Source organism: Leuresthes tenuis, unplaced genomic scaffold, assembly GCF_036924035.1.
Source record: "Leuresthes tenuis unplaced genomic scaffold, fLeuTen1.0.hap1 SCAF_2, whole genome shotgun sequence".
Lineage (NCBI taxonomy): Eukaryota > Metazoa > Chordata > Actinopteri > Atheriniformes > Atherinopsidae > Leuresthes > Leuresthes tenuis.
Window position 1 is genome coordinate 38,745,697 of NW_027325356.1, and position 24,320 is coordinate 38,770,016.

The 24,320-nt window shown below is 40.4% G+C and overlaps 1 protein-coding gene, 4 non-coding genes and 1 pseudogene across 5 annotated transcripts in view; 2 read left to right on the forward strand and 4 right to left on the reverse strand.

Moving 5' to 3' along the window:
- The window catches only part of tdp1 (tyrosyl-DNA phosphodiesterase 1), a 330,936-nt gene that overhangs the window by 240,734 nt on the left and 65,882 nt on the right, over positions 1 to 24,320 (forward strand). The gene's annotated exons all lie outside the window — the stretch shown is intronic.
- LOC140302299 (uncharacterized) overlaps positions 1 to 24,320 on the forward strand; it is a 334,032-nt pseudogene that overhangs the window by 54,564 nt on the left and 255,148 nt on the right.
- Positions 11,766 to 11,956, reverse strand: LOC140302540 (U2 spliceosomal RNA). The gene has a single exon (XR_011915001.1). It is a non-coding gene; the product is annotated as a U2 spliceosomal RNA (small nuclear RNA).
- Positions 12,265 to 12,378, reverse strand: LOC140302562 (U5 spliceosomal RNA). The gene has a single exon (XR_011915021.1). It is a non-coding gene; the product is annotated as a U5 spliceosomal RNA (small nuclear RNA).
- Positions 12,791 to 12,981, reverse strand: LOC140302684 (U2 spliceosomal RNA). The gene has a single exon (XR_011915130.1). It is a non-coding gene; the product is annotated as a U2 spliceosomal RNA (small nuclear RNA).
- Positions 13,290 to 13,403, reverse strand: LOC140302559 (U5 spliceosomal RNA). The gene has a single exon (XR_011915018.1). It is a non-coding gene; the product is annotated as a U5 spliceosomal RNA (small nuclear RNA).

Consider the following 24,320-nt stretch of genomic DNA (forward strand, 5'->3'; position numbering starts at 1 on the left):
CCCACATATTTCTTAACAACATGTTTTCTCCTGTTCTTTGCTCACTTTGCTAAACATGAACACACAGAATGTCACTTACCCACAGAAAACTTAGTAAATACTTTTTTTTTAATCCCAGTGGATCCAGGAGCCCACAAAACTGAATGAATGATGCGTCATGAGAAGGACCTATCTTGTATTGTCATGGGAAATGAGAACAACAAAAGAGAATATCAGGGTAAAACTCCACAAGAACCTGTGCTTGCAGTTGGAGCTGTGCATGCACTTTTTTGTGCTTAAAAGGTAACCATAGTCTAACTTTTTAAAATCACAAATGGTGTAAAACTACAAATGGTAGCTGCTGTTGCTGATGATGAATCAGTTGTTTAAAAGATAAAAGAAGCTTCAAACTAGGGGAACAACCAGGAAGTGCCGGCATCGATAAGGAATTCTTAAGCTTAGCTGCATATAAATAAAATACGAGATAATTTTGAACCAGTTTCTAAATGTTATCCCTATAGCTGACACGACATAACAAAAACTATGATCATTAAATCTACAATGTTTTGTTATTAGACATTTCATAGTTTGACTGACAATGTTAAACATCAGTCTAAAAGGACAATGCTCAGCAATTTTTAAAATATGGCTAGTAAAGAAGTCTGATCAAAGGTTGGGGAGTGAAACTCAATCAGAATCATAACAGATATGTTTACATCCCTTGCAGGCAGTGCAGCTCCTGTTTTTTTTTTTTATTAGTTTGCAACTGATACGACCTCATAAGTAGCTGAATACTAATGGAAAATCCCAATATACAATAAAAAATATAGTAAAAATGAAAATATTAAAGAGTCAAATACATGAGAGAAGTCAATGTTTCTGTCTAAACTTGAGTGAGTCATGCTAACTTTTCCAGATCTCTGGCAGAGCTATGTGCAGGTGGTCTTGTGCCAGTAGCAATAGTGGGAAATAGACTAATGTGGAAACTAAAGCCACACGCCACAAGATGGACGACACTGGAACGCCACAAAGCTCACAAATCCAAATTCGGAGCAAAGCCGTGTCTCTCGACACCCAGCTTAAACACGAAGTCTAGCTACCCATATGAAGTTACTTCCATAGACGTAGTGTATTGTGCTACATGTCAGTAAGGATTTTTCCACGCCTGTTTCTCAGTAAAACATATGAAATATCTGTGAGCGACAGACAAACTACGCATATAATATACAAGCTCCCACTTATACGAGCCACAGTCTCAAGGTTTTGCTCTCAAGGACAAAAAAAATGAATAACTCATTCCCATATCCAATCAAGCAACTCACAACTCGTACAGGGGATTAGGTCATACCGTCTTGCGGTTTAACATAAACGTCTGCCTCCATCATGTCTTCATCATGAGAGAACACAAACTCCTGTTTCATTGCGTTTGGATTTGCATTCATTGTGAGACAGATGGAAAAAGTGTACCAGGCTTTTTTCTCTGGTCAGATCTCAATGGAAAACCAAACTGTCTAAAATGTTCATCTTGTAATTATTAGGTTTCATAAAGCTTATGCACAATTATCTATTGCAGATTGGCCGCTGAAACACCAAGTTAAGCCCCTCTCACAGACTTTTTAAATGCAATCCCTATGACAACACACTGACGGTAAATGCACTGCATCTTGTGGCGTAGTGTTTCCAAAGGGAAAGTTAATGTGTGATATTTTCTGTTGTTTTACACACTGGCAGTTTCTGTTCAAATGGCAGTTAAGCCCTCTGTTTATTGTGATACCAATCTTCACAGTTAATTTGCTCAGAAAAGAAAGATTGAGTTTCCTAATGCTTCTACTTTTCAAAGAATTGTTTCATTTGGCATGAAGAAGGTGTCTGCTCTAAACAAGCTCTAACTCAGTCACGGTGTGATGTGCACTGTGCAAAATCTGCCAAGATGATGGTCGGGCACCTCAGGGTGATAGACACACAAATTAGTTTTGGTTATTCTATTTAAAATGAACAGTTTAAAATCCTAGATACAGAAGGGATTCTTTATTGCTTTTGAATAATCACTTCTGTTTATAATTTTTTTAGATAGCAGTAATTCTGTTTGGGATTCTATTATGACAATGTAGCTGAAACTTAAGGCAGTAGGTTTAATGTGTCTTGGACAGGCTGTCAGTCACTCACAGGTCTGGCAAAGAGACAGACAATTTGTCATATTCACATTCACACCTACACCTATATAGAGTTACCAGCTGACCTGACTTCCACATCATTGGATGATGGGAGGAAGCCAGAGCATCTGGGGAGATGGTGCAAACTTTACAAGACACCCGGTGGTTGGCAAGTCAGGACCCAGACATTTGTTGCTCTGAGGTGACATTCCTTTCCATGCAATGGGCAAGAGTTTTTCATTTCTTGGAAAATGCTTAAAAAACTGTAGAATATTTATCTTGCATTCAATAATATTTATAATTTCAGCAAACTCATGCAGAGTAGTGGCTGGTTCCTGCTCAGTCCAACACGTATGCCTAAATCAGAGCCCATCAAACATAAATCCACATAGATAAGTAAAAACAGTCCTACATTCATTTAGATCATTCGTTTCTCACTTTGCATTTTCAACCATAGAACATTTGCTCACTGCACCGATGACTTGTATCCATCCGATCTTTCAAAACAAACAGCTCATGAAAAGGAATTACAAGTTACACACATAAGTTACACAAGAAAAAATGAACGTGGCCATCCACAGTCAGACATGAAATCAATGTAAGAGACCTTTAAAGAGCAACACTACTGATGGCCATTAAGCGCTGGCTTCAAAACATCAGTGGCTCCAACTGACAGTTTTCTTGGAGAGGAAGAAGTCCATTTGCCCTTATTCATGCTTTAAGGATTACCATAACATGGATGACTGAGAATCTACACCAAAATTTTGTCCAATTAGTTTTCAAATGACACTCCCCAGCTCTGTGTTCTTGTCCAAATATGGTCACTTCTGGCTCCAGAATTAACAAGATGACGACAACCAAAATCCGAAATTGAGGCTTCAAAACAGTCATTCATGCTTCAGTAAGCAACATTTTTGGAGCTATTTCCATCAATTATTTAAAGTTTATGGGATGCTAACTGTTTGGAGGTTGAACATAAAACTACATGCACTTAAAAAAGTATTTTTCAACCCAGTTTCAGCCCAGTTTCTTTTCCTTTATATTCACACATGATCTTACTAAAAAAAACAGCAGCACAGATGCTCAATCAAAGTATGGCTAACACACCAGCGGTTCTCTATAGCGATAAAGCAGTCCCACTGTTCCTTTACGTAACCCTTCTTACATGTCTGTGTTTCCATTCATGCAGTGTGACAGTACACTCTACTTAACATATTCAGTATCTCCTGGACTACAGCACAATAGACCACAAAGAAAAACAAATAAAAAGACCAACAACGCTACAACCATTTGAGCAGTTTAAATCCTACTTCAAGTAAGAATAGGTCAACATTTTGTGTTCATGTTTGAAACATCATCTGGCTGCAAATTAAAAATCAGCATGTATTTTACTTCTATTATTCACAAGTAAATACAAGGTTAAACTGATTGCCATATCAAGCCTGACTGACTCAAGTCCAAGGCTGCATACTACTTAGATTAACTTAGATCCAGAAATTTTAAGAAAGACTGTCCCACAATATTTTCAGTTTTCATTCTCTGAATTAATCAGACTATGAAAAGTAATATATATTGACAAAAGGTGCAGTGAAATACTCCATCTGATTACAGAACTCCATGTTGAAAGCTGTCCAAACAGGACACAGGGATGTGTAAGAAACTACAGTTTTGTCTGTGTAATTACAATTAGTTCAAAATACTTATTTGACCAACAAAGTGATCTTAACTTTGGGGTAATTTGTTGATTCTCACACACAAATCAACACATTAATAGAACAGCAAAAAACTCAAACTTTTTTTCAATCTGTGCCACTTTTAAGGCTATTTGCATATGGCTTAGATTTAATTACATGATTAAAGTAGCAATGTTATGGTAATTACTTGGACTATATAATAGTTAATGAGTTCCATGCACATAGCACAAAGTCACACAAAACCCACAGCCTTGCAGTTATACTAGACACATAACATTAAAGATGTAATGAACATCAAATACCTTCCACAAACATGTCTGAAAAATGAGTCATTGGGAAAAAATTCCCAACATACACATTTACCAAAACCACCAAGATATAGCTGGCTGGTGCCCCATCTTTATTCTGCCAAACAGCTGGTGTCCAGGAATGAGATGTTTAGCTGGAAATACCAACTCAGGCGTTCAAACTTTTTCAACGACCCCTACTGCTCTGTGATTTACTATAAGAGGACAGCATGATTCCTTGAGCAGGGTCCGGAGCTGCACAGGGTATCTGCGTGCTGGGGGAGTCTTTCCTTTACCATTCACAGGTAAATATGCCCCTTGTGTATGTCAACAGCTGGAACCCCTTGTGCAATTACACAGTTTATGAGCACTGAGTACTTTCTGTACCTTAAGACTTCTGGCAACAAACATGTCTCCAGTTTCATAAAGTGTTCCTTCTGCTTTAAATCGCAGGTCACATTCCATAAAATGTCTTGAGAATACCGCTTATCTCATCATTCAGTTTATCAGCCCTGTCTGATCAAAGGAACCTTACCAATAATACACACATTTAGACAATTACCTTTTGTCAACAGCTCTGCAAAAATGCAAGGCGTTCACCTAATTAGTATGATTTTATTATCTGTCAGAGCTTCAAATACACAATCAAAAGACCAGCTGTTCCGCATGCAGATGACTTTGCATGAGACCTATTAGCTGCTTCATGACGAGCATTAAAGATGGGCAAATACACTCTCGTAAGGAAAGCAGATTGGAGACAAATGGTTTCAGTGAAACGGACATATTTGTGAGAGTAGAGCAAGCTTACACCCTATCAGCTATTTCTAATAGCTTTTATTTCATTGCTTATGGCTCAAGAACAAAAATAACACAATAATGCATTCAAAGAGTACACTGCCTGGAGTAATGTTTTCATTCTGTAGTATATGTGATATCCTTGAGTCCTCCCTAGAGTTTTCAATAGAATCCAAACCTCTGTTGTGAGGAAATTGCATCTAAATTGCTTTATGTCACAAGGAATAAAGGAGAGGGCCATACTGAACGTGAGCGTGATTTATTACACTTTGTGGAAACATGCCACCAGTTTCAGGCAGTTGGCACTAATCAAGCTTTTGCCTTCCAAGTTTACCTTCCACTCATTTGTGTTCACTCTGCAACAAACAATGACAGCACAGGCACAAGAACACGAAAAAAATATAGAATTAAGAATAAAACAAGCATTTCACCAAAACAGTGCAATAACATGACACTAACATGCAACTATATGTGACAGACAAATTTACTGAATCTTTGTTAGATGCGCGAGGTTTTAAAGAGCACAAAGACATTTCTGATTCAGGAACCACCTGAAAGTAGACACAAGTCTGTCACAAATGAACTTCAGTTTAAAGTTTGTGAGCTTTCAAGCAACTGACCTGACTGTTTGACCCTCGAAACTCGGCAAACGTGATCCAAGAGTTTTTGTTTTCACTTTAGGCAGAACTCTGGAATAGAAACAGACTTCTACAGAAGGTTCAATAGCATTCCACAGCTTTTAAGATAAGCCATAGCCTGTTAGTGCTGAGCCTGAGAGTGAAAACTTCAGGCCAGACAACAAGCTGTGTAAGCAGTGATGGAGGCTGCACTAATTGAAGAAAGAGCATTTGACTTAACGTTGGACCAGGCGCTAGTCTCTCTATCATTGGTCCTTTTGAGATAGCTAGACCACACAACCACATCAACACTGCTTCTGTTTTTGTTATACTAGAGGATCAAAACTACTTACTCAGTCGACGTTTGTTAAACATTCAGTCCCACAGTGTTTCTGTGCTGATGGGGCACAGAGGGGGATGTTTGACTGAGATTGTGATGATTTTTATTCATATGATATGGTTTGTCTTAGAATCAATGTCGATAATTAAATCTATGAAGGAATTTGTACAAAAGCCACCACTAAATAGGATGATTTACATTGAAATATACTAATTAAACTTGAATAGCTGTAAGGAATACACATACCTTAGTAAGTCTTTACTTTTTTATTCAATAAATATCTGAGTTATGTACTGCAATTATATCCTATTTGGCACTTTTATGGTACAGCAAAGCCCTACCAGATACAAAGACCCAAGTCAGAAATTTATCAGTTACCAGTGCGGTATTCTTCAACTTGGCCTCAAGCACAACTCAGATGAGTATAAAACACACTTGAAATTCATTGGTAGGAACAGAGCTGACCAAAAGAATATGTAAATGTACAAAGTCTGCCAACTGACTCACTCGATTGGTTAAGCGAATGATCTTCAGGTTTTAAATGCATTTTTCTCGTGTTCACTGAACTTTATGAGACTGAAATATATAGTCTTCGACTATTGTAAAAAATAAAATGAGTGAGAAAGAGTTGTGTTGCCCTACTCGTTTCTCAGCTTTTGTCATTTAATGAAAGGATATTTGAACCGGACACGGTCAAATAAACAGGGTATCTCTTTGGACTGTTACATCTATATCTGACAAGAAGCTGTATGCTGTTTCCATCTTTTGTTTTTTTTCTTTAATTTTAGGTCTACTGGATGGGAAAGGTTTGCTTAACTGCTACCACATGTTAAGCCTTTGTAATGCTGTCATTGACTTAATGTGAGTGTGCTGTTTTCCAGACTTTATGTGCTGAATGTGTACGTGAGAGGAGACAGATACACAATGACAAAAATAAGGAAATAAAGAAAGAATGTATGAATTGGGACAGTCATTATTCTTTTTCCAAATGGGAGCAACACTGAACCGTAAATCACTGATATGTCTCACTACTTAGCAAAATCTTATTTTTCCCGTCTAATACCTGTATAAGCAACCAATATCTCAAGAGGAGGGTTGACAAGGTTAGTTAAAAAGTGTGAAGAAAGACAATAAAATGTTCAAATGATAACATTACAACAGCTGAAGCTCAAAAGCATCTCTCCTTGAGAGTGTCATGAATCAGGGTCAGGGGATGGCTGGGCCTGGGACTCTGTAAATCTGCCCCAATGACCAGCAGGTGAAAAAATAGAGAAAATGAGAGGCGCTGAGAAGGAAAAACGTATCTGGAGAGGAGACTTGGATGAATTAAATGCCAGTGGAAAGGGACTTAAAGAGAAATTGAAACTGGAGCAATGCATTTTCTACGTTGAGTGAAGCAGCTGTGGAAATGTCAAGTCATGGCTGAGTTATGCATCACCTACACAAACAAGCACATACTGGTGAAGAATCTGGACTGTGTGCTTCTATTTATTACACCTCATTATATGATTTGAACCAAATTCACTCATATTTCAACTTCCCTATTTTTTCGTCTTTCTGTGGATCTCTATCAGCTTCTTTGCTTGTCTCTAGATATTTCTTCCCATGCACACTCCCCTTCTTCTTCTGTACCTTGTCTCTGATAGAGGAAGTGGTTTGTGTGCAGACTGCGGCTGGCTGTGCGCTGGGGAAGCCGAAATTTGAGCCCCTTAGTATTAAATGTTCCACTAGTGCAACAGTTTCTGCAAGGGGAAATCATGATGTAGGCTGGTGTCAGAGGATCAGATGGGGGGGTAAAGGCAGAATTGCTCATTGCTATAAATAATAACTTGGCCATTCAGGCAGTTAAGCTGGTTAGTGTGTGCTATATATTGTGTAGAAGAGGATAAATATCTGCCCACATACCTTTGCTGCATATAGTCCGCATGTCTCTCCTGCATCATTCTCATCGCTCTCGCTCCCTCTGCTGTCAGCAGACTAGTAAAGCAGAAAAATACAGAAGACAGTTACACATCAACAGACTAATTTATGTGCAGTATGAGTGTATCAGCTCACATAAACACAGCAGTACCAGTGGATAGGCTTTTTGTTTTGCAAAGCTCAGTGTTTTACAGTATATTCAGCAGCATGCATATCTCCAGATTGCAATTATTTTTTTAAAAATGACCTTAATTAGTTTCAATCAGTCATATTCTTATCAATAATAAATTCTCACCTGAGTGCAATACCGTATATTTTAACTTGTTCAGCGGGCGTTCCATGTTCATAAGCTGTTGTTCTGCGATGCAGGCAGCTCGAGTCCCGGCCTGGACCAATTTGCAGCATGTCTTTCCCCAACTCTCTCTGCCATCTTTCTTGTCCCTTCATTGTCGAAAAAAAGAATGTTGCAACTCAGGTGGCCACCTCTTTAGCACCTCCCTTAGCTCTTCCCCATGCTGTGTGGTGTGTCTACACAAAGGCTCAGAATGGCTCCATTCAGCCTCTTGCTGACCTGGTTACCTGATCAAGGTGGTGAGTAGGGTCCCCATCCCATCATGTGTGTATGTGTGATGAAATCTTGCTTCTCACTAACATGTGTTGTTTTGTCTTCTAGGTTTACTTGCTGCTGTTCTGTTTGTTTTGTGCAGTTCTGTTATACAGTTTTGGTTTGTTTCACTCTGTTTTGTGTAGCTCTTTGTGTATTCAGTTTGGTTAGTTTAAGTATATTTTTTCCATTTACATCTGTAATATAGTTTGATTATGGATTAAGTTGCAGGTTTTGTTAACCCTCTTTGTTTGTTGTTCCTTTTTCAGTTTCAGTGCGGCCTGGTTGTCATCAGGTGGGAGGCTAGGCACCGTGGTGAGGGCCTCACTTCCCATTTTGCATGCAAGTAGACACTGGGGCACTTCTAGTGTGGTTGTAGTGATTTCTTTTCTCTGTAGTATTTCACCCCAGGTTAAGGAGGGACACCCACACCCAGTAGTATGCCTCCCACTGAGGCTCCAGCCCACTGATTTTAGTTTTCTGTTATTTGGATTTTAGCATTGTTATAGTCAACCTTTTAGCCTCTTTTTGTTAATAAAAATCATTTTCTAAATGTATCTTTTGTTTAACCCTTTTCTCCTTTCTTTCTCTGCAGCAGCAGTTTTACTTTTGCTTTATTCATATACATTTTTCAATAAACAGATGTTTTATTCACTCTACTATCTCTGCCTCCTAAGTCACGACCCTGTGTCCTTATTGTATTTGTACTCCAGTTGTCATATCTTGGGGTGGCGTTGTTGGCCCCGAAATTCCTTATATTACTCCGCTCCTTGCCACATTAGCACTAAAAAAAAAAAGTTAGAATTAAGTCATCTTTTTTTATTCTATAACAATATATACTGCAATATATACTACAATATAGTATACAATATATACTGCAGCAACCCTGTTGGGTTAAAGTATTACTGAATTACATTAAACTAAATAAAGCCTTTTTTTTAGATTGTTTATTTTTATTAAGAAGTTAATGATATGTTGTTACCAAATGACAAAGGGTAATATCATGTATCGTTTTTCAAAATAAATGTAACCTACTTTGTAACTTTTTAGCAAGACAACTTGGAGGAAAAATCTCCATGTACCGAAGTTTATGCTCCTCTTGTTAGCCTGTTAGCTTTCTGAGAGGAATGGCTGGCTACTTGAACGCATAAAAGTTCTTATCTGATTGAAAATTATTCCAAAGTTATGTTCATCTAAGCTGAAAACGGTATTATTGTACGAATAAAGAACTATTCCAATATCTTGTTTAGCGTTTTGCTAAAGTTATTCAAGTCCTAATATCCCTCACGCTTGAGTCTTACTCACAATGCTATTCTTAATGAAGCATATACGTTTATTTATATATAAAGAAATGGTTAAACTTTCTATCAGTTGTAAAAAGCAAAAGTTGACATCTTCTAAAGATATATTTAAAATAACAATACAAGTAGCAGCTCAGAACCTTGAAAAGGCTGGGTTTTCTTTGTGAATTATGTATAATTAGATTTTTCTTGAACTCACAATTATGCCTTCCGCATTTATGTTCGTTTGTTTCGTTGATTTGAAGATTAAAAACTGATGGCGATGACACACTTATTTTTACTCAATTCAAATCTCAGTCGTGTTCTATTTTTGTTTGTGTGTATTCAGTTTCTTTGAAAGAACAAACACGTGTGTTAAATGGTTTGTAAATCCGCAGCAAGAATCTAGTCTTTTACTGGAAATCCTTATTAGAAGCATATCATCTTACCACAAGAGGGCAGCAAACTGTTATTTTTAATGAAGTCCTCCTGGTTGGGGTTCAGAATGGTAAACAAAAAAATTGAAATCCTAATGTAAAACAGACTTGGTATAAATCACTGGAACAGAAAGTAGTCATGTCAGGCTACTATTGTTTATTATTGCCTTTTACTAAATTATTATTTACTACATGAATACATTTTGACCTTCATGTTTTTGTTTTTTTTAGATCTTCTTCTCTTCCACCTCTAGCTCTTTGAACTGAAGCGTGCAGAAATGTGCTGGAACATGTGAGACATGGTGGCTCCTGCAGGTCCCCAAATTTGCCACCTACACCCTCTGAAAGATGCATTTTCCTCCCACACCTTTTTCCTGGTGCAAATTGGAAATATTACGTACTTCCAAGATCCTGCTGAATTAGGCATAATAGACCCAGTACCATGGCACGACATGTAAGTTTCCCTACACACTACATGAGTGCATTAATAAATAACTAAACTCTGTTCTTTGAAATGTTCTGAAATGCCAAACATCTCCAGATTGTCATAGAATAGATAAAGAAGGACAGTTAAAAGGGAAAGCTCACAAAAAACATTTAGAGGACTTATTTCTACCTTATCCTAACTTAAATGTGTTATTTATATTCCAAATACTTTCTCATGAATTTTAAAGACCATCATCCCCTCCCAGAATAAGCACACAGACACAGGAAATACTATTGTTCCAGACAGGAAATGCTGAGAGTGGGGCCTCAGATGACAGTAGTTTGAGGAGCAAAGTGACCACAGAATGGCAATGTGAGTGACTGTGACAAAACCACAGTAAGACAAAAAAAGCACTATACCCTGCCTGGAAAAAAGATTGGTGTCTTGTCTTTCAGTTTGGACTTTCCTTGTTTTTAGCTTGTAGAAAATCAGAGTACACATAAATACACAAGTACTTGAATGTCGATGTAGAAGTTCGAAACAAAGACGGCATTGTGGGTTGCAGGCACAATAGAGAAGAGTCAGCTTGTAGGAAGATGCGCCATGGAAACTGAGCTGGAATCTTGTTCTGTCTCTATCACCTCTCTTTTGGACAATTGCTATTAGCAGGATGTGTTACTCTGAGTGTGAGTGCTACGATGTTTATGTCTTTATGAGGAAAAAAAGAAAACTATCTGAGTAGTATAGAAAACAAAGAACAGCCTTTACATTGAATCTAAAGATCAAACACAAGGTCTTAATGCCCAGTTGGCATTAAGTTTAGCGTATACCTTCAGCTCGAAGAAGTAAATACTGCAAGAGTATGAATACTGACATTTAACTAATGATCACATTTGTTCAGCTCAGATAACATTCACATTATGTGTGAAAAAAAATCAAATTTTTCACACATAATTATTCGATGGCTGCCTTGTCTTTTACTCTGTGCAAAAGACAAGGCAGCCACAAACACCACGGGAACACCGTATTGAGGCTTTGTTCTGACCGCTCATTCGGTGTCGCGTTACTTTCAAGCAATTCTCCCGGTTAGCCCACACTCGGCTCGCTCCCAGAGCCGTGTTAAAGTCTACTTCGCATTCACTCTCTTTTCTCAGCAGACTAAAAGAAAGTTTCATCTTGGGCTCCCTGAAACTTCCATCCTGCACCGCTGTTTGCTTTTTCACAAGAGCAGAGAAGACCGCACCGTTCCCAGCGGCACTGCAGTACTGGGTCGATGCTTGGAGTGAACGGAGCAAGCTCCTTTTTCAACTTCTATTCCTAAAAATCCATTTAATATGTAGTCCTCGTATAGAGGACATATCAGATATTAAACTGATAAGAACAGATACTACACTTGATGTTAGCCAAAAGGCCGAGAAGCGATAACTGTCCACTGGTTCACATCCGAGGGCCCTTCCTGGCACAATGCGCACTTGTAGCGGTGTTCTTTTTATGGCCATAGGTGGCCAGAGTGTCACTTTGCACCTCCGCCCACCCGCTGCACTGAGCACTCTTCAGCCCTTTTAAATGGTATAACTTTGCACTCCCGCACGCTCCAGCGAGCACCATTCAAGCAACAACTTTGCACTCCAGCTTCGAACATCGGCACAGTCGCAACAAGTAAGGCGACTCTACTCAGAGAAGTCACTCTGCACAGTAACAAGATTTCTTTTGCACAGACAGAAAGGGCTTCACCCGCAAAGGTAAAGCCTGCCAAAAATAGAAACAACTCATTAGTGCTGCTCTCCACGGAAGTCTTTAGTAAAAGGCAAAAGACTTGTACGTTATGATGAGAAACCAGAGTACGATTATCCGTCACTGCAGGAGCAGGGCATCAGGCTAGTTGGCATAGCCACCTTCCCCATGGTGAGCTTTGCTTGGTTGAGACGCTTCCTCCCCCCCCCTTGCTCCTCGGCTGACCAAGTAGGAACAATCGGGCCCTATTCGATGGCTGCCTTGTCTTTTACTCTGTGCAAAAGACAAGGCAGCCACAAACACCACGGGAACACCGTATTGAGGCTTTGTTCTGACCGCTCATTCGGTGTCGCGTTTCTTTCAAGCAATTCTCCCGGTTAGCCCGCACTCGGCTCGCTCCCAGAGCCGTGTTAAAGTCTACTTCGCATTCACTCTCTTTTCTCAGCAGACTAAAAGAAAGTTTCATCTTGGGCTCCCTGAAACTTCCATCCTGCACCGCTGTTTGCTTTTTCACAAGAGCAGAGAAGACCGCACCGTTCCCAGCGGCACTGCAGTACTGGGTCGATGCTTGGAGTGAATGGAGCAAGCTCCTTTTTCAACTTCTATTCCTAAAAATCCATTTAATATGTAGTCCTCGTATAGAGGACATATCAGATATTAAACTGATAAGAACAGATACTACACTTGATCTTAGCCAAAAGGCCGAGAAGCGATAACTGTCCACTGGTTCACGCCCGAGGGCCCTTCTTGGCACAATGCGCACTTGTAGCGGTGTTCTTTTTATGGCCATAGGTGGCCAGAGTGTCACTTTGCACCTCCGCCCACCCGCTGCACTGAGCACTCTTCAGCCCTTTTAAATGGTATAACTTTGCACTCCCGCACGCTCCAGCGAGCACCATTCAAGCAACAACTTTGCACTCCAGCTTCGAACATCGGCACAGTCGCAACAAGTAAGGCGACTCTACTCAGAGAAGTCACTCTGCACAGTAACAAGATTTCTTTTGCACAGACAGAAAGGGCTTCACCCTCAAAGGTAAAGCCTGCCAAAAATAGAAACAACTCATTAGTGCTGCTCTCCACGGAAGTCTTTAGTAAAAGGCAAAAGACTTGTACGTTATGAAGAGAAACCAGAGTACGATTATCCGTCACTGCGGGAGCAGGGCATCAGGCTAGTTGGCATAGCCACCTTCCCCATGGTGAGCTTTGCTTGGTTGAACGCTTGCAGACAAGGCAGCCACAAACACCACGGGAACACCGTATTGAGGCTTTGTTCTGACCACTCATTCGGTGTCGCGTTTCTTTCAAGCAATTCTCCCGGTTAGCCCGCACTCGGCTCGCTCCCAGAGCCGTGTTAAAGTCTACTTTGCATTCACTCTCTTTTCTCAGCAGACTCTTGGGATTTTATCTATAAAATGAATTCCTTCACTCAAACTATGTTAAAACTGCTTTGTCCTTCATATTTACCATGTCTATAAAGATTTAAACAAAAAAAACAACGTTGTACTTTGCAGTAAAAGAAAGAGCAAATCTAAAGTTTCAGGAATCCGAGAATAAGCTTACTTTCTTGAGTTCTTCACGATTTCGGATTTTGCTATAAAATTAATTCCTTCACTCAAACTAAATTAAAACTGCTGAACCGCTAATCTGTTACATGTAAGGCAGATGTCAAATTCACCGAAATAGGATCTAAGGGTATTCGGCCAATCGAGCTGTAGCAGCTTTGGTAAAAGAGTATAAGTTGAAGAGTTTGTGAATAAAGGTGTGCGCACACATAGTGAGCTGTAGGAAAATAGGCAGGGAGCAATCCCGGCTGGGGTATATGTTCTTGTATGTTGTCTGACTGTTTGATTTGAATGTGTTGTGTAAGTGTCCTGTTGAATGTTACATGTTTGGGCTTTGACACGCTTCACTGTGGTTGTTAACTGTGTGGTGTGTCCTGAAATGTTATATGTTTGGGCTGTGTGACATGCTTAATGCTTGTCAGTAGCTACCCACTTATTCATATATAGCAACTGACGACATAAGAAGTCCGGACATACTTTGATAGTAGTTGTAGAAGTATCCTTATTGATAATAGATAAACTAATTCATAGTGATAGAACAGCAGATGAACAGGTGCCTGCACATGTCTCACGAAAATAAAATGGGTGTATGATTGCTGACGGCAGAGCAATACTGCCAAACTTATGAGTTCTTGTGGCCAACTTGATTCAGTGTCTTGACGTGTATACGCTGTTTCGCTGACTTGATTGTCACAAGAAACAAAGTGTGTTTGATAAGATCCGACCATTTTATTACGGGAGGATCAGTATGTATGGATTCTGATGTGACTGATAAACCCATTCGTATCTTAAGCATAATCTAATACGTGAGACAACGCCCTGGCACACAATCAAAAAAAAAAAGAGAGAGCGGTTTTGTGTCCCCACAGTCCATAATGTAGAAAAGAGAGAAAAAAGCCTTTCTGATTTGGCGTGTGTGCTCACAGTGCAGAGTGTAGAGAAAAGAGAGAAAAGAAAGCCGTTTTGGTGTCACGGGTGTTGTGACTTACACACACACATTTCTGAATTGAGAAAGGAAATTATTTTAGAGGAAGCACTAGAGTTTAGATCCCACATTTGTTGATAGGCATTCATTTATTTTTTCTTTTAATCAGTTTTAAAGTGAATACTAACTGAGAAATGAAAAAGGGGAAGAGTTTAGAAGCTTGGTTCAAGAGCAAAACTTGGTTTATGATCAGCTGAGTCTCTAGAACAGCAAAGGGCTTCATCGAACATTTAAAAAAGATTCAGATTGTTAGAATATCCAGAATTTATAGGAATGGTGGTGATTACTCTTATTTTCTAGAATGGAAATAACTGCAACATGTCTGTTTTATGAATTTAAGGGGCTAAAAAGTTTTGTTCTCGTTTTGCTATGATTAACCGAATGTATGTGAGAGTCCAAACAGACAGAAGGGTTACGGCCGAGCGCTGGACCTTCCAAAAAAGATGAGACAGGCTGGACCTGTGCCATACTAGTTAAGACCTGCCTGTGGATAACAGGTTCTTTAAACTCTCACACACACAAACTCACACACACGTTCGCACCCATACAGACACACATTCTTGAGCTTGCTGCAAGATTAAACCTTTGCATTAACTGACTCCAGCAACTCTGAGTCTCATTGAGAGAATTTTCTCAACAATTGGGTCCTCAAACCAGATCTTGACGTTTTTTCCGCCGTCCAGGGTCGGAGCTGAAACCGTGCACGGGGGAGTCCAGTACTCCTAATGAAAGACCCCCTGCTGAATTGCGGTAATTAGGGGCCAGTGTCCACTGAAAGGGGGAAAAAGTGACGAGATCGTATTTTTGAATCAATGGCCAGAAGCCATTGGCAGTGCAGGCATCAACAATTATGGTGTTATTTCACCCATTAACACTTAAGGTACCTCATGCAGTGGCTGTGATATGGTTACTTAACAAAATATCTTTACCAGACATCTCTCCTACATAACTGTTCTTCTTTCACAGCCACACCTTGTTGTCGAGAGATGTGCTACACTTAATCCATCCACACTGCTACCTACCCCACAGATGGAAAGCCTCATGATTGCATGTCAGAAATAACCATCAGTGTTTTACCCAGGCCAGACTTAAATGATATACGTTATGAAAATGCAGAAATAACTATATTTATTCGACAGGTCAAGCAAAAAACCCTGATGGCACAAATGCTACAGGATTTGCAGTAGTAACAGAAACTGAAGTTTTCTTAAAACAACCACTACCAAAAAATTACTCTGTTCAAGCAGTCGAATTGGTAGCATTAACTGAAGCTTGTAAATTAAATAACAAAAAGGTTGTTAACGTTTACACTGACAGCTAAATGTATAAACTACAAATATTTTAGCATTATTAGATGTTATTCAATTGCCATCTACAATAGACCCGTATGAATGACCGGAAGGAAAACCATACTGCCAAAGAATTTGTTTAAATATGCTGCAGTATTGAGCCATGGACCATGTCATGTCTCAACAGGAGGGATGGTAGCAATAATGAACAAGGTTTTTGCAGTGTATGGTTTTATCATAATATGATAATAAAAATGTTTTGTCTAACATGTCAAATATGTGCAAAATATGATCAATACTTATGGCCTAGGACCGGGGCGAGGACAGTTCCCGAGGCCGGGGGACCCTTTTCAACACGTTTGTATGGATTTCATTGAATTAAATAAAGGTGTCTCCCTGGTGATTAGTGATGTTTTACCAAATGAGTTGAAGTATTTCCAGATGCACAGGCAGATGCACTCTCAACACCGGTGAATTAAATGTTTCCTAGATTTGGAATTCCTGAAAAAATCTACAGTGATAACAGGGACGCACTTTGTAAACAATATTATCTTCATGATGGCGAAGAACTTAAAAAAAAAAAGAAAAAAAAGGATCTCAGAAACCACTGTGCATATCATCCACAATCAGCAGGTTTGCTGGAGAGACACAATTGAATAATTAGGTCAAGACTGAAGAAACTGGGAAGAATTGGGTTTACTGTTTACCACTAGTAGTCCTAAACATGCATATTACTCTAACTAGCACAGGATTAACTCCATTTGTATAATGTATAATGTATGACCATTTTTACTATCACAGAACTATTCACCGGATATGATGAAGAAAGAGAAGAAACCTTAGCAGAATACATGGTTAAAATGTTAACAAGTAGAGAGATCTCTTCTGTCTAGTGTCTGTTCCAGGTGACCCTGTGGAGGAATCTTTAATACCCGGGGACTGGATCCTCATCAAAGTGATAAAGAAAGAGAACTGGTCCAGCCAAGGTGGGAAGGTTCATAACAGGTACTGCTTACAGCACCCACAGCAGCTAAAATAATATATCCTGGATTCACTCATCACACTGTAAACTAGTAAGGCCACGACCTGCAGAAGTAGGGAAAGATTAGTTACCAACCACCGTTCTCTGAGGCATAAGTCTGACTACAAAGGGGAATTCTCTCAACCGGGGGGGGTTCGTCTCAATCTCAGTGAAGAAAACGACGGCTAAAATGGGAACATAGGGTGTGGCTAAAATAAGACAGGAATAGACAGACAGCAGCCGTGGCATCCATTCAGATTACCAGGATTTTGTAGGTTAAAATGAACCAGCTGTGTATTGTTAATCATTATGCTTATTATCGTATTGCTAATTCTATGGGATTAAGCACAGATTAATAAAAAACTAAAAGATAATGCATTACAATGCATAATCTTTCCCTACTTCTGAAGGTCGTAGTACAATGTGATAAGTGAATCCAAGAAGTCCTTCAGCTGCTCTGGGTGATGTAAGTAGTACCTGAAATGGACCTTCCCCCCTTGGGCTGGACCAATTCTTTTTCTGTCTTCAGAGATTCCTTCACCGGTTCACCTGGAACAGACTAAACAGAAGAGATCTCTCTACTTCTTAATATTTGTATTCTGCTAAGGTTTCTTCTCTTTTTCTTTTTTTCTTCATCATGTCAGTTGATGACTGTAGAGAGATAAAAGCATACGTTCGATCAAACTCTTTTTGACAGGTGACCCTTGACCTCTTATCGATCAATCAAATTAATATGACAGGTGACCTTTGTTTGACATCCGTTTGCTGACATCTGGGGATATGACTTTTGACCTCTTATCGATCGATCAAGCTATTTTGACGTGTGACCTTTGTTTGACATAGCTCAGCCATCTGCTGAGGAGGTCTTTGACATCTAAGGAAGAGGGAGTTTATGGCTAGGGTTAAGAATGATTACAGCTAAGGTCAGGAGGTTGTGAGAAATATATTAGTTCAATGTTTAAATAAGAGAAAGGGTTAGGGTTAATAGAAAAGTTGTAGAAGCGGTCAACATTTTAACAGCTTCAAAGACCGGTCCCTGTAAGTTAAAGATGAGAAAATAATTAGATGTGTGGGGGGTCGCAAGAATGCAGCACTGCCAGGATTTGGGTGTGGGTGGGGGGTAACAGACATTTGGCTCTCTCTGACTGATCAACTCATACCATGAGACTCAACTGTAGGGGGTCGCAAGAATGCATCATACAGTGGCACTGAACAGTAGGAACAAATGGCCAGGGGTCATAAGAATGCAAAGTACAGTGTGGGAAAGAGACGACATTTTAAGTCTCGTATGAGTATGGCTCAGGGTGCCGGAAAGTCCTCCTTTTGCCAGGTGTTGCTAGCACTACAAGGATTTGGGTGGGGTGGGGGTGGTAACAGACATCTGGCTCTCTCTGGCTCATACCATGAGGGTGAACGTGTGAGGGGAGTCGCAAGAATGCACCATACTGTGACACTGAACGGAGGATGGGGTGTTTATAGCAAATAGAGGTAGGTTTAAATTACACAAAAAGGTTTCCCTCTTAGTTTGCACACATGGTGCATATGGTATCAAGGGTTGATCTACAGAGAATTCACTAATAGACCTTGTTGCCCATAAAGTTTACATCTGGTTCTCTCTGACTGATCAACTCATACTATGAGACTCAACTGCAGGGGGTCGCAAGAATGCATCATACTGTGGCACTGAACAGTAGGAACAAATGGCCAGGGGTCATAAGAATGCAAAGTACAGTGTGGTAAACAGTCTGGGTCGTTGTCTTAGTTCGCAAGTAAACAAATGAACATATATGATGTTCACTAGAATGCATCATGCTGTGCGGGAAACATCCTATGTCTTACTTCACAAGTAAACAGAATCAATACATCTGTTACTAACCATAGGATGGATGTAGACTAGGTGTGAAGAGCAAATGGGTTGAAATTAGCAATTCAAGAAATTTTTAAAACACTCCCTTATTTCTATGGAGGGGGATGTAAGACTATATAAAATGGTTCAGGCATTTACGTCGGGGGCTCAACCGAGGCAGGACAGGAATCATGGACTCTGGTACGCAAAAGTCTCCTTAAAACTTTAAATCTCTTAGGTCAGTACTTGTAATAGTAAAAAGAAAACAAAAAAAAACAAAGAAAAAAAAACAAAACTTTTTTTTTAGGACGGAAAACAAGAGCTGACATCCAGCCTGATCTGCGGAGTAAGTTTAAAAAAAAAAAAAAACTCATCACTCTTTGTTTTTGTTTTCTCACGTGTGCGCGTAAGCGTCATACGTCATCAACACGGATGTGACGCATAGGGAGAGAGTGAGGGTGGGAGGGGTAGTGGTTAAAAGAGCACAGCCTTTTTCAGTAGAACTCATGTGAAGTGCCTGTAAAACAAGCCAGTTGATATATTATTACTGCTCTGTCCACTTTTCCGTGCTGCATTCAACGGGAGCATTACATGGTAACATCTATGCAAATTTCACATAGTGTGTTCAGCAAGGGTTTTTATTTATTTATCTATTTTTATGCTATTAAACTGTGTTTCAATTTGACAGAATCTGATGTTATAGTTCCTGTGAGGTCCGTGGTGAAGAATCGACGGTGCAATAGAGTGCGCACCAGACTGTCGCTTGTTCGAGGGTTAATGAGAGGTACAGTTTCTTTCTCTACTTTTTAAAAAAAATTTATTATTATTATTATTATTATTATTATTATTAATATTATTATTATTATTTTATTATTATTATTATTATTTATTTATTTATTTATTTTTAAAACATTCACAATCACGGAACCAGATATATTTAAAATACTTTTATGGTTATTTCTCCTTCATCCACAGAGGCCGATCTGTCGATAGAACGGATAAGTCCTACAATTCGGCCCGACCCTCGTCTGTGGAGGAAAAGAAAATTAACCGTGACTTGAAGGTGATTTCGAAGTAAAGTAAATGTGTGTATATATATAAGTAGATATCTTAACCCCTCTTAGCCATTCTCAATTCTGTGTAAAGATGGATAATCAAGCAGGCAGAGCTGTGCCGGCTGTAATATCCGAGGCTGTGGGAAATTTGGAAAACATTCCCATACCGGTTCATGTGTGGAATTACTTTACACCGCTGGAGTATGCGCTCCTTAATGTCGATTATCAGTCATCTCCTACGAATATTGAAGATGAAAATGATGAAATTGACGTGTTACACGAATTAGAATCATCAATCCTGAATTTAAACGGGCCTCCGCCACCCGCCCTGAGTTTGCAAAATGAGTCACCGAATATTGTCTCACCAAATCCAGCTCCTTGTGTCACATCACTAGATACAGCCTCAGCGAATAGTGCTTCTCAAACTTCAGCATCATATACTGTCTCACCAAATCTTATTTCTTTACCTTCTCCAGCTGCAGCAGAACAAACTCGGCAGCATGGTAGGGGGTTGAATCAGGAGAATGTAGCCGTCCCTGAACAGAATCAGAGAGATACACCTCCACCGATTGGGGGCTTGAATCAGGAGAATGTAGCCGTCCCTGAACAGAATCAGAGAGATACACCTCCACCGATTGGGAGCTTGAATCAGGAGAATGTAGCCATCCCTGAACAGAATCAGAGAGATACACCTCCACCGATTGAGCGTGAACGTTTCAATTGTCTTGAAATAAGACGTCCCGTCACAATACCGCGTTCGTGCCCTGATATAATAACCAACATCGCTGAGTTCACTTCAGCTGTTATGAGCAATCTTTTTGAAGTGGCAGAAACAGCGCGATCACTCGCCAGATGTAATTATGTCGTCCAGCTAGAATTAGTAGGTGAGAGTATTTCTCAACACATTACCATTTCTGTCACAGACGAGTCTGATGTAATCCTGAAAGCCTTTCTGGACTTTTTAGACGAGTTAACTCAATCGAACGCAGAGATTGCCTCTGATACTAACATGGAGTTAGTCCTCCAGGTAGTAAGAAACCCTACAGGGGGCGCCAAACGGAAGGCTTCAAAAACCTTAGAATGCGAATTAATCCATAAGAAAAAACGTCACTTGTACATTACAGATAACTGTGACAATCAGCTGCTTCGCCATCAGTCTCGCGCACGTCTCCGGCTCTAAATTTACCGATAGTCAGGCTTCGGCCCAGGCGAGAGAGTGGCAGCATCAGGCAGGGCTGACTGATCAGACGCCTGTATCTTTCAGTGATGTTGGAAAATTCGAAAAAATCCTAAACAGAAAAATTGTGGTGATTCACAGAACCAAGGGTGATCTAGCTCTGTGTAAGTTTGAGACTGATTTCAGAGTACGATCAAGCCCTCTCTTTCTGTTATTACTCCAAAACCATTACTATGGAATAAAAAACCTCAAAGGATTTATAGGGTCGAGGTACATTTGCGAGCACTGTTACACCAGTTACAATGAGCCACACTCACACTACTGTCCTGGTTACTGTCCTGTGTGTTGAAACTCGTCATGTACAAATCAAGAGTTCAGTCCTGTATTTTGTGGCGATTGCAACAGAAGCTGTCGTAACTCGTCGTGCTTCAACAGACACAAAGAACCTCGTGAGAGGCCCCGAGCCAGAATGCAAGTGAGTGATTGTGATCTGATTAAAAGGTGTCCGACGTGTAAGAGATTTTATCGTGTTGCGATGACTAAGGTAAAAACCCCCCACGTGTGTGAAGGTTTAAAATGTACAATCTGTGGTGAGAAACTGACCCCCGGTTCTACAGCAACTCTCAGTGGACACCAGTGCTACATTCAGCCTAGCAGCGCCGACGAACGGCTTGACGAAAAACTGATCTTTTATGATTTTGAATCCTCAGTCGGTCAGAACGATGTGCATGTCCCCTTTCTGGTCTGTGCAAAAACGCTGAAAGGTGTCGAGTGGTCTGCCTATGGATTGGATTGTGTCAGGAAATTCCTCCTCCATTTCAGGAGACCACGCTACCGTGGATACACGTTTATTGCTCACAACGGACGAGGATATGATAGCTATCTAATCCTTAACGTCATGGTGCAACTAGGTATGAAGCCCTCTCTCATCACACAGGGGAGTAAAATTCTCTGTTTTACAGACTGTGATTATGGTTTGAGATTCATCGATAGTCTGTCATTCCTGGCTATGAAACTGAGTATGATGCCGAAAGCATTAGGTTTCAGTGATCATACCAAAGGTTTCTTTCCCCACAGATTCTCTTCAGAACAGAATTTGAAATATGTGGGGCCTTTTCCTTCACCGAGTTACTACTCTGTAGAACTCATGAGCCCCAGTGAGCAGGGAGAGTTCTACAGATGGTACGATGGAGTGTGTAAAGGCACCTTTAACTTTCGTGAACAGAGCATGCTTTACTGCAAAAATGATGTAGACATACTCTTCAAGGGGTGTGTCAAATTCCGCGAGCAATTCTTTAACGAGACGCGCGTAGACCCCCTGAAATGCATCACGATCGCGTCGGCCTGTATGAAGGTTTTTACCGCCAACTTTCTGCAGCCTAAAACCCTGGCTATACCTTCACCCGTTGATTACAGTCAGCAGAGTAAGACCTTATCAAATGCATCCATCCAGTGGTTGGAGTGGTTAGCGTTTAGCAGAGGGATTGAGATTAGCCACGCCTTAAACACAGGGGAAAAGGGAATCGGTCCTTATCACGTAGATGGGTATGCGGAAATTGATGGTGTGAGGGTAGCTTTTGAGTTTTACGGCTGTTTCTTTCACGGCTGCCCCGTCTGCCATCTGCCTCAGGACGCATGTCCGCTGAGGAAGGCGCCGTTTGAAAAGTTCTATGCAGAGACCCGTGAGAGAGAGAGAGTGCTTCAGTCAGTGTATGGTCTTCGTCTGCATATCATGTGGGAGCACGAGTGGACTGAGATGAAAAAGTCCCATCCGGAGGTGATTGAATTTCTCAAGAGCTTTAACGCCCCTGAACCTCTCTCTCCCAGACAAGCACTGTACGGTGGTCGGAACTGCGCACTCAGGTTGAGGTACAGTGCGGGGGTAGATGAAACTGTGCACTGCGCTGACTTTACATCTCTTTACCCCTATGTAAATTGCAGCTTTCCTTACCCTCTCGGCCATCCCAGAATTATTTGCAAAGATTTTGATGACCCTGACAGCTACTTTGGTTTCATAAGAGCTGTTGTTTATCCTCCGCGCGGGCTGTTTTTCCCTGTTTTACCTTACAAGTCATCTCACGGAAAACTTGTATCCACTCTCTGTCGCACCTGTGCTGAAATGAATAACCAGGCAGGTGCATGCAACCACAGCGATGAGGAGAGAACCCTAACAGGCGTTAAAGCTTGGTTATCGTCTTGCTAAAATCACTGAGGTGTGGCACTTTGACAGGACCAGTAGCTCAATCTTTGTAGACTACATAAACACATTTCTTAAGGGTAAACAAGAGGCTTCAGGATATCCTGCAGATGCACTTGATGAAGAGAGTAAGCTGAGGTACGTCAGAGATTACAAACTCCATCAAGGTATTCAGCTGGATACCAGCAAAATAGAAGTGAACCCTGCTAAAAGACAGGTGGCTAAACTGTGTCTGAACAGTTTCTGGGGGAAATTTGCGCAGAGGAACGACCTCCATCAGACCACCATCGTCACAGACCCGAATGAATTTTTTAATTTCATGTTCTCGGGTAAATACAAGATAGCCTACTCAGTGGCCAGTTGTCTATGTTCCGAAAGCATAGTAATTTATCATGTCAGCCCGTATAAAAAGGAATGCTCCGTTACTCAGAGCTCTGTACCACGCCACACCTCAGAAACGTAAGGACATTCTCGGCCATTGTTCACCCGACTTTCTTAAAGCTTTGTGTGAGATTTCTCTGCATATTTTAAAGGGTAACATTAAGCTATCCCCTCCCCAGTATCGGAGTTTGAAAAAGCAAAAGAAAGTTATCAGACTGCTGGCTGATAAGAGAACCGGTTTAAAATGTAAGCAGCTGGCTCTCAAAAGTCAAGGAGGTGGGTTTATTCTCCCCATCCTAATGGCTCTTGCACCCGTAATTGGGGATCTAGTGGCCGGAATCATTAGAAGATAAGATGTCGCTCAGGACGGCACAAAAGATGTTTCTCATCTCACCTCATCAGTTCAAACACTTGAGTCAGTCAGAGACTTCTATCAGACAGACGGCGGAGGATGATTTGGATAATAAAATGAGAGCGATACTCGACGAGTCAGGAATGACCTCTTATGAAAAAATTAAGAAATACGACGCCCTGCTGCAA